Here is a 16052-nt window from a genome sequence, read left to right on the forward strand (position 1 = left end):
AAACTGTGATAGCAATTACCAACAGTCTGGGGCTCTGTGAATAACAGCTGTCAACCAAATGGAAGGACACTTTTTAATGTACTAAACGTGGAATAGAGACTTGGAACATAAACTGTTAATGACCACACCTTCATAAGATCATTACTTCTAACCCTGAATTAAAAGTTAGATGATTTTAGCCCTGGCTGGCATAGCTCAGCGGATTGAGCGCGGGCTGTGAACCAAAGTGTCACAGGTTCGATTCCCAGTCAGGGTACATGCCTGGGTTGTAGGCCATGACCCCCAGCAACTGCACATTAATGTTTCTCTCTCTCTCTCTCTTTCTCCCTCCATTCCCTCTCTAAAAATAAATAAATAAAATCTTTAAAAAAAAAGGCTAGATGATTTTCAGAATTAAAATGTATAGTATGTAGTGATTAAGTGCATAGGCTTCGGGATCAGATAGCATAGCTAGATTCAGAATGTTGGTTCTCAATAGAAAACAGACAGGGGGAGGTTAAGAATAGTATAGGAACTGTAGAAGCCAAAGGACTTATATGTTCAATCCATGGACATGAACTAAAGGCAGGGGGGATGTGGGTGGGAGGGGGTGTACAGGGCAGAGCGGAATAATGGGGGAGAGATGGGACAACCATAATAGCATAATCAACAAAATATATTTTTAAAAAACAAAATGTTTGTTCTCCCACTTAACTACTTAACTACATATCTATATTATTTGGGCAAATTAGTCTAACTCTTACCTCAGTTTTCTTATCTGTAAAAATGGAGATAATAGTAATACCTACCTTAAGGCTGTTTGGAGAAATTGAATTTTCACTACATTAAAGAGTGCATTTTATGAGTGGGTATTATTATTATTAAATTATCCTATAAAGCAGTAACCTATGCTCAAATGCAACATCTAGTTTGTCTAAAGTGTTGCTAAGATAATTTGATGCATTATAATCATTAAGACTCTTCCATATTTAAAAAATATATTCAGGCAAAATATCATAATTTGGTTTCTCTACTCAACAGAACAGATTCTGTATGTCATGAATTGTTCACAATCTAATCCTTCTAATCCTAAAACAGGTTGTTTTTCCCTTATATAGCACCATTTTTGGCATTTTTGTTTCTTTTTGTTCTTTTTTAAAATCAAAGTTTTCATTAAAAATGAAGCAAAACAAAAACTATGGTTATAATCATGCTTTATTTACTTTTATCTTTTTTCTATTTAATATATATCCATGTTATAAAACTGCTCTCATCGATCTAATTTTTGATGATCACAACATTCCATTGTAAGAATGCTTTAAGCCATTCCTCCTCTATAAGATATTTATGTTGTTCCCAATTTTATAGCATTACAAATAATGCTGTGATGAGCATTTAAACATTTTTTAAAGATTTTTCAAAAGGACACTTTATTATCTTTACTCAACAGTTTGTTGCAACTTGATGCTATGAAGACCATAGTTTAGTAGAGGGAGACCTTGGCACAGGGGGCTGAAAATACACTACACATTTGCAAGAACAATTGTTTTAAGGGCCCATGTCAATTTCATAAATTTAGATTCCAACACAGACTGTGGAATTCTTACTAATAATTGCTGTGTAAATTATAATATTTTGTTCCCCCTTGATACTTCTTATTTTATTTTTTTACTAAGATTTTAATTATTTACTTCTTAGAGAGAGAGAAAGGGAGGAAGAAAGAGAGGAAGAGAAACATCGATGTGAGAGTCTCATCAATAGGTTGCCTCTCCCACACCCCCAACTGGGGACCTAGCCCACAACCCAGGCGTGTGCTCTGACTGGGAATCTTCCAGTTTGTAGGCTGGCACTCAATCCACTGAGCCACACCAGCAAGGGCACTACTGCTCTTTTTAAAAAGATACTATTTACACGAGAAGTTATGGTTAAGATAATTGACTTGGAAGTCAGACAGACATGGATTCAAAATCCATGCTCTACCACCAACTAGCCGTGTAACTTATGGTAATTCATTAAGCCTCTCTAAGCCTCAGCTTTGTCATCTGTAATAAGGATATTAGCATTTATTTCGCATGACTGTTGTAAGGATAAATAATATCCTATGTGTCAAACTCTTAAAACAGTGCATAGCACATGATAAATACACAAATAGTACCTTATCATTGTAACCATTTTCAATGTTCATTTAGGTTGTTTGAAAGATACAAACATATACTATATGTGTAGTTCATGAATAAATTATTGGTTTAATTTACATATTATAATGAACAGGTGCATATTTGTAAATCTCTGCATCCTAGTTAGCTTCTAATATAGTGTTCATTCTAAAAAGCTAATTGTCAAAATACAGAGATATGAAATACAGTGTTTCTCAGGATTGTAAAAAAGGAGTTAAATAAAATTTTCAAATCAAATAATAGTTTTAAAGGAATCATAAATTTTGCTGCTTATATTACATACCATTGAAAATTTTTGAGACAAAATTAGAAACCCCTGATTTAGTCTTTTTCATGTAGTTAATAGGTCAAGTATATTTAAAAGCATGTTGTCTAAACAAACTAGGAGTAATTTATAAGCTAGAATAACATTATTTGTTCTAGTTTTGGGGTTGTTTTTTTTTTTTTGCTTACAAATATGTGGTAATATAAAAACTAGCAGAAAAGAAAAACATACCAGTCAGCATTATGCACACTTTATTAATCAAGGCAAAGGCAGTTCATCCTTGTACTGTCGTTAGAGGCCTACACTGAATTTTGCTGTTACTTAACAATCAAGTGGGTAACTTTAGGCAATCCACCATTATCTTTACATAGCCAAGAAGTTTTATAATATGCTATTTCAGGAATGAAAAAAAAATAAACCAAGTCCCGAGCTGGTAAAATAATAAACATGTTTAAATTTTACTTCTTATGTCACACTAGGTGTAGCAGATAAAAACCTTACATGAATTAAAAGTGTAAGGATGGGGTAATTTCAAAACTTTTTATCTGCCAAGTATGATGCTTAATTCATAGAAGGGGACAGAACATTCTTCTGTAGCCAAAGCAATTTGTAGAAAGCATTCCTGATTAATTCTAAATTTTAAATCCCAGTGATAATTATCATAATACTAAGTAAGTAAAAAAGCTAACAGCAAAGTCACACTAGTGGCAAAAGTACCCAACTACCATAACAAAATATTCAACTACAGGATGAGATTTTTATTTAAACACTTTTCCTGAACTTATAGTTTAAATGACTCATTTTAAAAATAATCCTCTACCCCAGGTAAGTGAACCAAGCAGTAACTAATCCACATAGCATTCTCAATTGAACAAACACCAGAAACATTTTTACTTCGAGTCAGGATCTTTTGTCAGCTTGTTCTAACAAAGTGGTATGGCATATAGCAGCAAATGATCAATATCTTGACTTCATCAACAGTTAGCTCATTGAGCAAATTCAGAAAGTGGTGAATAAAATAACCTTCCACTTCATCTAAGCCTCCCTGCCTCAGTGAGGTTTCCTCCTTTCTGGAAGCCCCATATATTACTTGGCCATCACAGACTGCAAGAATCCCTATACCCAAGTCTTCCTGTTCTGCAGATGTGGATTTAGGCCATCACTATTCAAAGTATTCAACTTCAAACGGATAAGACCTGTGAATCCTTTATCAATCTCCCATTACTTTCCCAACAGCTACAGTATCTAAACTTTACCTTGGCTCCTCAAACGTCCAATTCTTCACCACTACCCAAATCATACTTAAAAGCAGATCATCTTGCCTCCTCCAACAGCAGGTTCTGAAGATAACAGCATTGTCAATTCTTTTACAGAACCTTATTTTCATCTCTACTCATCAGTAAGCCAGTATCTATCTTTGTAGACCTCCCTTCAATCTTACAGACAAATGTTGCCTTCCTCATGAATAACTAAAGCTAACAACTCTACCTAGGATTCACTCCTTTGCATCCAGAGCCTCATAAAAGGAAATTACTCTTTTTCATTCTTTCTGGCATTTTAAGTCTCTTAATCTCATTAAAATCTAAAAAAATTCTCCTGGCCTATGAAATCTCATCTATTTTACTACCAAATACCATCCTCCAATTTAATGTCCTTCCTTTTCCACTCCTTGTCAGTGTAGCAAAATGGTTCTTTTTTTTTTTTAAGATTTTATTTATTTATTTTTAGAGAGGGAAGGGAGGTAGAAAGAGAGAGGGAGAGAAACATCAATGTGCGGTTGCTGGGGGTCATGGCCTACAACCCAGGCATGTACCCTGACTGGGAATCGAACCTGCGACAATATGGTTCGCAGCCCGCGCTCAATCCACTGAGCTATGCCAGCCAGGGCTGCAAAATGGTTCTTTTGATGGTAATAATATTCAACTGATCACACTGTTCTGTTTCTTGTACTTTTTTTCAGTGCTCTTTCTTTGGTGTGGCATCTGGCACTGTTGGTCACATACTCCTTGAGAGGCTCTCCTAACACACTTTCCTACTTCTTTCACTCTTTGGATACTTCTCTGCCCCCCTACTTTTCTCACCTTCAAATACCATCTAGAACTCCCTCATCTTTCATTCTGCTCTATGACACACTGCTAGTTCCCACATCTAATAATGTCTGCTCCAGCTCTGTTGTCCAAGTAAATCCTCTGATTAAATCAAGCAACACTTCCTTACAAGTTTTATTGCACTTATTGTTTTGTAATATACAATGGTTTCCTATCTTTCCTATCTCTTTTTTTAACCTAGATTTAAAGTGTTTCAGGGCCCTGGAAGTTGTGGCTCAGTAGATTGAGTGATGGCCTATGAACCAAAAGGTCGTGGGTTCACTTCACTGTCAGGGCACATGCCTGGGCTGTGAGCCAGGTCCCCATTTGGGGGCAAACAAAGGGCAACCAATTGATGTTTCACTCTCTTTCTCCCTCCCTTCTCCTCTCTCTGAAAATAAACAACTAAAATTTAAAAAAAAAACAAAGTGTTTTATGAGAAACCATTTTCCTTTTATTGTTCAGTATTTCTCAAAATACAGAAAACAATTTTGAACATGGAGTAGTCAAATACTGTAAGATATATAATTAGTTTAGACAAGAAACAAGACATTCAAAACAAAAATAAATTTGTATTACTTATAAAGCATTTCTAATTATTGCTATTTTAACTATAGTCAAACAATCCTATAGATATTTTTCCTTCCAATTTCTGTATTTTTTTTCACATATTGAAGAGGACATGGGCAGATTTACCTATTTTATTTCCTTTAAAATTTCAACCATTTTAGTCTTAAAGTGACCTATATGTACCTACCATGTCTAGAAAGATCTTACATATACAACATAACGATCCAATAAAAGCACAGTGACCTAATCAAAATAATGTATATTAAAGAAACTAGTAATACATCGGGTGATAGATAGAGCTAGGCCATGCTGTTTTCTTAGTATTATTAATCATATTTCTTAGGTTACTATTTCCTCTAATATATGCACCGAAGAAAGAAGTGAAAGGGAAAGAATTCTTATAAACTGAACCAGTGGGCTGTGTCCAATCATTTTACATGTGTAGTAATTCAGGAATAAAGCTCACAAAACTGTATGGTAGGTATTATCATTTCCATTTTGAAGATTAGACACAGAGAGATTACTAAAAGAGCTAAAGCACAAACCAAGCACTGTCTAAATTTGAAATCTGTATTCTTTCTACTACACTATGCTTCCTATTTTATGTTGGGATGTAAGTAAACAAGTCATGACACTATCTAGATTTAGTTTTCACAAACACGACACTTAAGAATGGATAGAAATACATTAATTTTCTCCTGTTAAAGGTTAACAGTAACTCAATATTTCAATGGTATATTAAGTAATGATTTTTAAAACTGTATACATGAGCTATTTTATTTCAAGGAACTGTCAAACAATGCAAAGTATAAAAGTACCAAATAATCTTAATGTCTATAAATCAGCCTACACAGAAAGTGAATCCAGTTTCTTAAATATGGTCTAGGTCAGTACACTTCAATCAACATCGTTCATGTGTCAGACACCAAATGGGAAGTCAGTAATACTAAACCCCCCAACTATGTGCTTTACAACCAAATTCCACTAAACTGGAAACAAATGGAGATCAGATATTAGGAAGTCTGGAGAGAAAATAATTGGATCCCAAATACCTACTTACTTCAGTTAGCTTTGGGAGCCAAAGGCCCAGGAAAAAGTCTACAATTCCCTGCTTCCCTTGAATTTAGAGGTGGCCAATATAAACCAAAGTCACTGGGTAAGGCTCTCAAGAAAATTCTTTACAAAAATGACTCAGCTGGAAGGTACATCCTTTCTGCCATTTTCCCCAATTTCTTCCATATTCTGTCTTCCTGAAAGGACATTTTGAATAGAACTCTAAGAGCCCTTTTGTGACCATGAGGCCATGTTGAGGATGAAAGCCATGCACTAAGGAGGTAGAGAAGAAACCTAAAAGATGTCTGGGTTCACTGCCATACCCTGAAACTGCCATACCAGCTGTGGAGTGCTATGCCTGGATTTATGATATGTTAGAAAAAAAATAAATCCCTACCTTCTTTTAGTCCACTGTTATGCTAGGTGTCTTGTATTAGCAACCCAATGTAACTCGTAACTGCAAGAAGCAGAACAAATCACTGCAATGGTCTTGGGTAGGGCACACATAAAGAATATTTAAAGCAGCATTTCCCAAATCAGTGCTCCTATTATGAGAGATGTTAAAAGATGTACTATGAATTCTGTAGTTAAGTTGTCAAATAAATGAAAAATGATATATATGATATCATCTTGGAAGTTCACAAGGTGTATTAACATATTACAGGTTCTAACAGTACATAGTATCTCTTGGGAAATGTGCCACAAATACTTTCTAAACAATTTCACGTTATGCTACACAACACTTACTCCCAGAGGCATAGCAACCTAACATTCACAAATATTAAATAACTCTGTGTTTGTGAAACTGTGACAAGTACATTTAAATATATACTAGAATTTGTAAGTCTGGGAGTGTTACCACCTTTCAAAATACACACTTTGGGAAGATACATACCCATGTCCTCAAACATAATATTATCAAAAACATTTCTGGGACTGTCCTTTATAATTATGTTTATAGCCATATTTAAAAAATCACTCCTTTTGCCCTGACTGGTGTGGCTCAGTGTTTTGGACATCATCTACAAAACCACAAGTCACTGGTTAAATTCGATTCCTGATCAGGGCATGTACCTGGGTTGAGGGCCAAGTCCCCAGCTGAGGGTACAGGAGGTGCAACCAATCGATGTTTCTCTCCCTTTCTTTTTCCCTCCCTTCCCTTCTCTCTAAAAATAAATTAATTAATTAAATCTTTTTAAAAAAATCACTCCTCTCACTTTATAATCATTTTTCATTTTTTAAAGATCTTATTTATTTTTAGAGAGGGGAAGGGAGGGAGAAAGGGAAAGACAAAGAAACATCAATGCGAGGTTGCCTCTGGCATGCCCCCTACTGGAGACTTGGCCCACAACCCAGGCATGTGACCTAGACAGGAAATTCAATGGGTGATCCTTTGTTTCACAGGCCAGCACTCAATCCACTGAGCCACAACAGCCAGGGCTCATTTTTCATTTTAATTCAAATTATACTCCTTACCACTCACCTAAAACATGAGTAAATATAGTATTTAATTGACTCAAACCCACTCAAAGAACAGATGTGCCACTAGAAAGATATTCAAAACCACATGCCATATGCTCTAAAAGTAACTCCAAAACAGAAGATGTACTGTTCTTAAAAGGAGTAGTTTGAAGAGGACATTTACTTTCACAAGTTCCATGAAATATGTAAAATCAGGCACACATTACGTATACCAAGGAGCCCAAGTAATGAGTACAAGAAACATGCAGCCCAAGGAACAAAGGAGGGCCACAAGTTTGAAACAAAAAGACACATTTTAGTTCACATATCACCTTTACTCAGTGCTTTAAAAAACTGCTATAAATCAACTATATACAAAAATAACTATAGCTAATGTTTATTAAATACTTGGTATGCACCAGGTACTAGTCTAAGTGCTTTACATGTATTAACTCATTAGATCCTCACAACGATCCCACAAAAGGAGCCTGGTCATTATCCTCGTTTTGCAGATTAAAAAACTAATTTGAGTTAACTAAACAGTGAGTTTAAGAAACTTGCTCAAGGTCAGAGATATGGTAAATCAGAGTCAGAGATCAAAACCCAGGCAGCCTGGCTTCAGAGTCTATGCTCTAAATACCATGCTATAGTGTCCCTCTGAGTCAAACAGGAGTGGTCAACACAGCATTTACAGCTGTGCCAAAAACCATTCATGTTCAGATAGTTACCCAGGTGTTTGCAGAGTTGTACAAGACAAGTTTACATGTTATTTAATTTTCTCTTCACAGCTGTTCTGTGTCAATATATCCTGTCAATGGGTCAATTTACTTGGCATGAACTCAGGTGATTAAAGCTATGTGGCCACAGACTATTCCATTTATCTGCTGTCTTGGATATGCTTCCTTTCTGTGAATCACCAGTGCCTAGTAAAGTGCCTGAAAGGAAGCAGGAATTCATTGTATATTTACAGAACACAAAACAATTAAGAAGAGAGAAGAGATCTAGGCATCAGAAGATGGATAGATCAGTACAGATTCATTACTGCTACTAAAAAACAGTCACCTAATTGGTTTGGCTTACTAATGAAAAGTGATTCGTTAGTATCCCTGTAGGTAGAGGAACAATATTATCCTTTTTCCAATTAAATCTTTGTATCTCAATACAATCTTAAAATCCCTAGAAATCTTGATATACTAACATAAACATCAAAAAAGATTCAGATGAAATTTCTAAAAACAGCTCAGTTTGGTCTTCAGTTACACAATGAATATGATATATTATTGATATATTATATGACCACATTAAAATTTTTCTTTTATTTAAAAGTTGAAGGAAGCCCTGGCCAGGTAGCTCTGCTGGTTAGAGGGCTGTCCTAATAAGCCAAGGTTGTGGGTTCATTCTTGGTCAGGACATGTACAAGAATCAACCAATGAATGCATAAATAAGTGGAACAACAAATCTCTCTCTCTGCCTCTCCCATTCTCTTACTCTCCCTCCCTCCCTCCATCCCTTCCTCTCTCTATAATCAATTTTTAAATATTTTTAAAATAATTTTTAAATAAGTAAAGAAAAATTTAAAAATAAAACTTGAAGGAAATCCCCATTATCTTGTAGTAATAGAGAATAATATAGTCTAGATTTTTAAACTGTAACTATTAAAAATTATATAACCACTCTGGCTGGTGTGGCTCAGTGGCTTGAACACCGACCTTCACATCGAAAGGTCACAAGTTTGCTTCTCAGCCAGAGCACATGCCTCTGTTGTGGGCCAGGTCCTGGATTGAGGGCAAGCAGAGAGGCAACCTATCAATGTATCTCTCGCACATTGCTGTATCTCTCCTTCTCCCTCCCTTCTCTTTTCTCTAAAAGTAAATAAATAAAATCTTAAAAAGAATTATATAACTACAAACATTGGAGGATATGTCAACTTGAATTGTAACTTAAGTAACAGTATTGCGGGGTACTATATCCTATTTGTAATTCATTTCCGTATACCTCAAAGCAGTGCCAGAATTTCAAAGATATGATTGAACTCAACCGAATGGTATGTGTTAACAATAACAGTTTTATCTAGCTTTGATTTGATAATTGAATACTTCTGAACTAAAGTTTTTATTATATTTACTATATTTTTAATTATTAGGTTTTATTTTGTTTTAACAAAGCAGGTAGTCCAGCTTTCAAGTGCAGCTGTAAGGATATATTTTAGCTTTGGTACATTTTCACACAGCACATAGAATATTGACATGTGTCACATCTGAATCATTGCCTCAAGCTCATTCTTTAAACTAAATACAAAAGGTAGCATCAGAATAAAATTAAAACAGATGTGTAAAGAATGAATTTAATCAATATTACATTCAAATAATTCCATGAAATTATATCTCAGCACAAACCAAGAATACAAAAGACAATGAAGAGGAAATCAATCTATCAGTCAGAACCTTACAATAAGGAAAATTCCTGTTCCAAAATACGAATTATTTTTTTTTACTTCAAAAACTGGATTACATTGTATTTTCCAGAAAAGATAGACATCTGACTACATTAAGACCTAAAACAATTCATCATTTGTTAACAGTTTAAATGCTTATTTTTAAAATTATACTTTTCTAGAAAAAGTGCTTAAGTAATACTTAAGCAGTGCTAAGGGGAATAAAATTTCTCTAAAGAGTGTCCTTATTTTAAAAAGTTTCCAAGCTTTATCTTTCTTCCAAAAACCCACCAACTCTGGATATTTTTACCACATTCTCAGGTTATATAATCATTCTAACCTTAAGTTATTCAACAAGAAGCTTTCTTTTTTTTTTTAAGATTTTATTTATTTATGCTTTAGAAAAGGCAGGGAGGAATACAGGGAAAGATACATGGATGTGCGAGAGAAACATGGACCTTTGCCTCTCGCTTGACTCCATCAGGGACCCAGCCCACAACACAGGCTCGTGCCCTGACAGGGAATTGAACCAGCAACCTTTCAGTTCACAGACCGACACTCAATCCAATGAACTACAGCAGCCAGGGTTATTTTATTTTTTTATTGTATTTTTTTCTTTACTGTTTATTCCCCTTATACTCTCCCCCCACCCACATTTGGGCATTCTTTAAAAAAAAACCCACAACATTCTAGATGCAAATTTGTCTTATGTGAGTAGGTAAAAAAGTATATGTGTACGTGAAAAGGAAATGTACCATCTGCCAATAAGGAAAAAAACTAAAGAAAGAATATTTTTGGCTAAAAATAATGTTTCCATTTCTAATCAGAACACACTAAATCAATAGAGAAAACTTTGATTTTTTTTTTACACATGTTAAGGAGTTGTTACAGGTGAGATGATCTCCACAGTACAGTTTCTTCTAAACTGCGCATCAGTTAACAAGTGGCAAACACCATTAAAATTCATGACATATTGTTAGTTTCCAACCATCTCAAATCATTCAGAAACCTCTTTTTTGTTGAAGGGAATGGTTTCCTATATGGGGAAAAATAAAGTCTGTTTGCATGCTCATGTTAAAACTAAGATGATTTCCTATTGAAAAAAATCAATTGTATCATATCCCAACTAAGAGTCTCGATTGGCGAAAAAACAAAACAAAACAAACCTTCACTAAACAGAAAAACCTTGAATCAAATGCCATCACTTGAATTAAATGATGACTTTCTCTATTTCCAGACCAGGAACTGTTGTAATACACAAGGGCAATTTTAAGTCATTGGTTAGATTCAAAGCACTCTGGTATAAATAATAAACAAAAGGACACTAGAATTTCTCCTCAGTGAAGTTAGGTAGGAAAATCTTACAACTAGGAGCAACATACTGAGGAAAGAGGTCATGTAAACATCGAAAATGTATTTCCCTCACTTAAAAAATAACTATCGAAAGTACATATTTTTAAATTACAAACCTGAAGAAAATGACTACATATATTCCATTTCAGATAATGAGAAAATGTAATACAAATGTTTATACCTGTAGGTAATGCAGAATTTTCTGCAATGATATCCAATACAGTGGCTATTAGCTACAAGTGTCTACTAAGCATTCAAAATAGGGCTAGTGGGAATACGGAAAATACTAGCTCATTAAACTACCTTTAGCCACTTGTGGCTAGAACAGTGTGGTCTAAGGAACTAGAGGGAAATATCTGCATCTTAAATTCTGAATCAAATTGTAAAAAGTCCTGTAGATAGGCATATACATAGATGCTTTGGAGACATAAGTTTATTTTTTAAAACATACTTGTGATTTATATAGAAGAACTATAACTTGACATAAAAATGTTGCATTTGTGGGAATCAAGTTTTCTATACTGATCTTCTAGAGAGAACCAGAACATTGGTTCACAATTTGGCTCCATGTTTAATTTCTTAGGGAGCTTCCAAAAATATGGACACATGGGTCCCACACACACCCCCACCCCCATGCCAAAAATTCTGGTTTCATTGGTCTGGGTTGAGTCCTGGGCATCCTGGACATGAAAATATTTCAAGCTACTCAGGTGATTCTAACACGCAGCCACCCAACTAGAAATAAAATAGGAGACTGTTTATTAGGCATAGGTGCAGTATGCAGCAAGAGACCTTTCTTTGTTTGTAGATGATAGTCATTTCTTACATTGAGCATGAAACTTTAACTTAGACTATTTAAAGTCCTATATTAATTTACTCATTAAAAGCTATGTTTTGAAAATCCAGTTCCTGAGTTGTTCAACCCATCTTAATTTTCAAATGAAAAGCGGAAGGTTCTCAGAGAAAAACTGGGAAATCCAGAGCAATGGACCCTCATCTTTCCCCATCAGCACTGATCTTTCTTTCCGGGGACCCCACATCTTTTCAACATTTCAGGTCTCTACTTTGTCAAGTGACATTAACTTAAATGAGTCACACTTGATTACATCAAAGGCCAGATAGAATATCTTCAACACATTATTCTAATAAATGGCATAAAGTACTTGCCAAAATAAGAATATGTTGACAGGAGTAACTCCTAAATACATGGACTTGGAGTATGGTAGTGTTTCTTTCCAATTTCAAATGATATTAATTACAATGTAATTATACTATAAAAATATTTTGTAGTTTATTTAAAAATTACAAACTGTCAAAAATGCAGAAGAAGCAGTGGCAGCTAATCACCAACAGTCCTTTTCTCCACTAGGTTTGGAGCTGGGCAACAAGATGTGCTGGAAAAATGCATGCTCAATTGATACAGGAGAAGCTACAATGCTCTCCCACCCCATCCTTAACCAATTGAAAATGAAACAAAACAAGGATTCAACCTGTTTTTCTTAATAAAGAACACAGAAATTCCGTTCATTAAAAGATCGACAACTATCATCTACCCAAAAATAAATGATTAGGCAATCCTCAAATTCACTTCCTGCATTTGAAGCGTGCCTATAGAAAAAGATAGTGTATTTACAAATTTTGACTCATATCACAGTATCGAAATCTATCCTTTAAATTGACACTCGTTTTAATGGTTTGTGTACGTGTTACTTGTGACATGAAAGACTATTTATAAATATTTTTATATGCTGGTAATCACCCTTCAAAACATAAATAGGCTTTACAAGCAAGTGAAAATTTGGGTGGGACAAATGTCAATTCAAAAAACAATCCTAAGGGCCCTGGCTGGGTAGCTCAGTTGGTTAGAGCGTTCTCCCCAAACGCCTGGGTTGTGGGCCAAGGTTGTGGGTTCAATCTCCGGTTAGAGCACATACACAAACCACTGAATGCATAAATTAGTGGAACAACAAATCCATGTCTGTCTTACTCTCTCTCTTCCCCCCCCCCCCCCCCCCCCAGCCTATCTCTAAAATCAATAAATTAAAAATATTTTTAAGGACAATTTTACATAATGGTAAGGGAAGTCATAATTCCCCAACTGTAAAAGTGGAAGACTATAAATCAGTCCATTTTCCTAACAACTAACCCTAGTTATTTTTCTATTTTTAATATCAGTTTCCATCCTACCCTCTGCCCCACACATATTCCTACAAAGGCTCTACAACATCAAAGTTAGAACACAATGTTATTATGAAAAAGTATAGTAAATTTAGGACTGAATGATAAAGTATTCAATTTGCCTCTGTATGAATTTATTGAATCAATATATGCATGCATTTAATGTTAAAATGATAATATTAAAACGAGAATAGTTTGTATCATACGAGTACTACAAGCAACCACTGAGCATGAAGCAAGTTTTTACTTGGACCCTGGGAACCCAGTCTTCAAGAAGTTGGGAAAATATCAATGCTTGTTTCATAACACAGCGACCTTTATTTTTTCCCTATCCTTTAGTAAACTCTGTAGATAAATTTAAACATCTTTCTAATTAGTTACCAGCGCCCTTCACCCACAGATCAGGTGTCCTACATTTTGTTTAGGTCCCCGCCTTGAAAACAAACCCGATTGCCCCATTTTCTGAGAGGTAAAATCAGCTCTGGGCAGCTCCCTATGAAGTCACCGCGTTTGTTGTTTCAAAGATGCAATTAAACGAACATGACACAAGGCTGTCTTAGAGATTAGTTGGAAGTGCGTGGAGGTGTCGATCATACATGTGTAAGGCCAATGAAACCTTTATTGCTTGCTGTGTAAGTCCATTTCAGTGGTAATATATTTTTTTTACCATTCCCCCTCCTCCAGTATATTCACAACAGAAGGAAATTAAACTTCGTAAGAACTTTCTTGACTTTACCAAACTTCAGCTTTCCAGCTTTCCGTACGGGGGCGAGGGGAAGGGGGGAGGGGAGGCCGCTAACTCGCGCAAGCAGAACAGCAGTAAGAGAGCTTGCATCGGGCGGTGTCTCTCTCCCTCTGCCCCCACTGCCCCCAGTCCTTACCACCCCACCCCCTCTTCCCGGAGCCCTTACATATACACATTCTTCTGGGCGGCCTCTAACCACAAAGCATGTCCACAATCATTTACAAAAATTAGAAACAGACTCCGGGAGCTCTTCTCTTAGCACGCACAGAGCAGAGCCGTACCAGCATGATGGGACAATGTCACTCCCTATTACCCCACGATCTCTTACCCGCCCTCTGGGGTTTCATTCCCAGGAATCTGGCTTTCTTCCACGGAAGAGGTGGATCTACCTACTTCAAAATGAAACTTCATCTTATCTCTCCTCTACCCCCACTGTAACATACAGAAACACACCACCACGAAAACCAAAGAAAAGTTTCTTCCACCAAGGCAACAGAGGAGTTGGTTTTAGGGGCTGGAGCAAAAGCTGAGAGAAGAGGAAGAGGGCGAGTGCAGTGCACTTTGCTTTGCACTTCTGCACGTCCAGCCCAGAGCCCAGGGCCGCTCCTGTCCTTACCCTCTCGTCTGGAGACCGGGTCCAGCTACTGGAGCGCGGGGCGAGGGCTGCGGGGATGCGGCGTCCGGGCGGGCCGCCGGCAGCCGCCGCGGGCGCGGAGAGCCACCACCTCTTCTCCCCCAAGCGGCTGCGAACGTGAGCCGAAGGAGCTGGCGAACGAGCCTGGGGAGGGGGAGAAGAGGAGCAGCATCTCCTCCTCCACCACACCTCGGAAACGCCCCGCCGCCGGCGACAGAGCCGACCGCTTGACCCTGGAACGCTCGCGCCGCGGCTCCGCGTTCCTGTGCTCAGCGCGCCTCCAAGGGCTTCGACAAACCCCGCTGCTGCGGAGTGGCTCAACTCCTGCGGTCGGCTCCCAGCGCTGCTGAGGCGGCTGAGACACACCGGGGAGCCAGAGCGTGCTGCTCGCCAGCACGACGGTCTCTACGGCCGGTGATCATCGTGTGTCAACCTCGCCGCGCCGTGGCCGCTGGAGCTACTGGCACAACTTCGGTCCCACCTCAGGCGGCGCGCCGGCCCCGCCCCCGTTTCTGTCACTCAACCTTTTCCGGGCTGCTGGAGGACAGCAGATCGCCAACCCTGCGCTCCCCTAGGCCTGATTCGTCCACTAGGCCTCAAGCCCCGCCCCCTCCCTGGGGACGGGGTCGCCGGGGAGACCGGCGCGCTCTGGTTCCCATGACAACCGGTGCCTTGGGCCTGGCTTTCGCGTTCTTTGGAGTAGCCAGAAGCTCAGGTTGTTGGCCTCGCGGCCAAGTTCTTAACCCAATTTTAGGCTAAATTGACAATGTAGCAGACCGCCCCCTCAACCCACCTGCAAATTCAGCAGAACTTTATGGCCCTGGGGCATGAGAGAGAAAAAAAATGCCTGATTCTCTTCCCCTATCAGTCCAAAGAACCCCTCCCCCCCAACCTTGCCTCCAGCGCAGATTCCAAATTCCCACCGAGCGGATTGGGCTTTGAAGGGGTGAGCAGAAGAGTCGAGATAAAGAGCTAGGCTGTGCCCGCTCCCTGCAGCAATACAGCAACTTGGAAATGGCGGGGTCACCGAAAACAGGAAAGCCCTGCGAGTTTTCCCACTGTTGCAAAGTAATCTTAGAAGGTGTGGTGACAGCACTCCATCAACTCCAAATGCCC

At 37.8% G+C, this 16052-nt stretch overlaps 1 protein-coding gene across 10 annotated transcripts in view; it reads right to left on the minus strand.

Annotated features, from left to right (window-relative positions):
* The window catches only part of PTPN13 (protein tyrosine phosphatase non-receptor type 13), a 204391-nt gene extending 188986 nt beyond the window's left edge, over nt 1-15405 (minus strand). For 6 of the 10 annotated variants that reach the window (XM_036026875.1, XM_028505529.2, XM_036026879.1 and 3 more), the window contains exon 1: nt 14919-15405. The gene's annotated coding sequence lies outside the window, so the exon portion shown is untranslated. The remainder of the gene's footprint in view (nt 1-14918) is intronic. The other 4 variants (XM_036026910.1, XM_028505531.2, XM_036026913.1 and 1 more) reach the window with 1 other exon arrangement.
* Nucleotides 15406-16052: the final 647 nt, after the last annotated feature.

The sequence above is a fragment of the Phyllostomus discolor genome, chromosome 1, assembly GCF_004126475.2.
Source record: "Phyllostomus discolor isolate MPI-MPIP mPhyDis1 chromosome 1, mPhyDis1.pri.v3, whole genome shotgun sequence".
NCBI lineage: Eukaryota > Metazoa > Chordata > Mammalia > Chiroptera > Phyllostomidae > Phyllostomus > Phyllostomus discolor.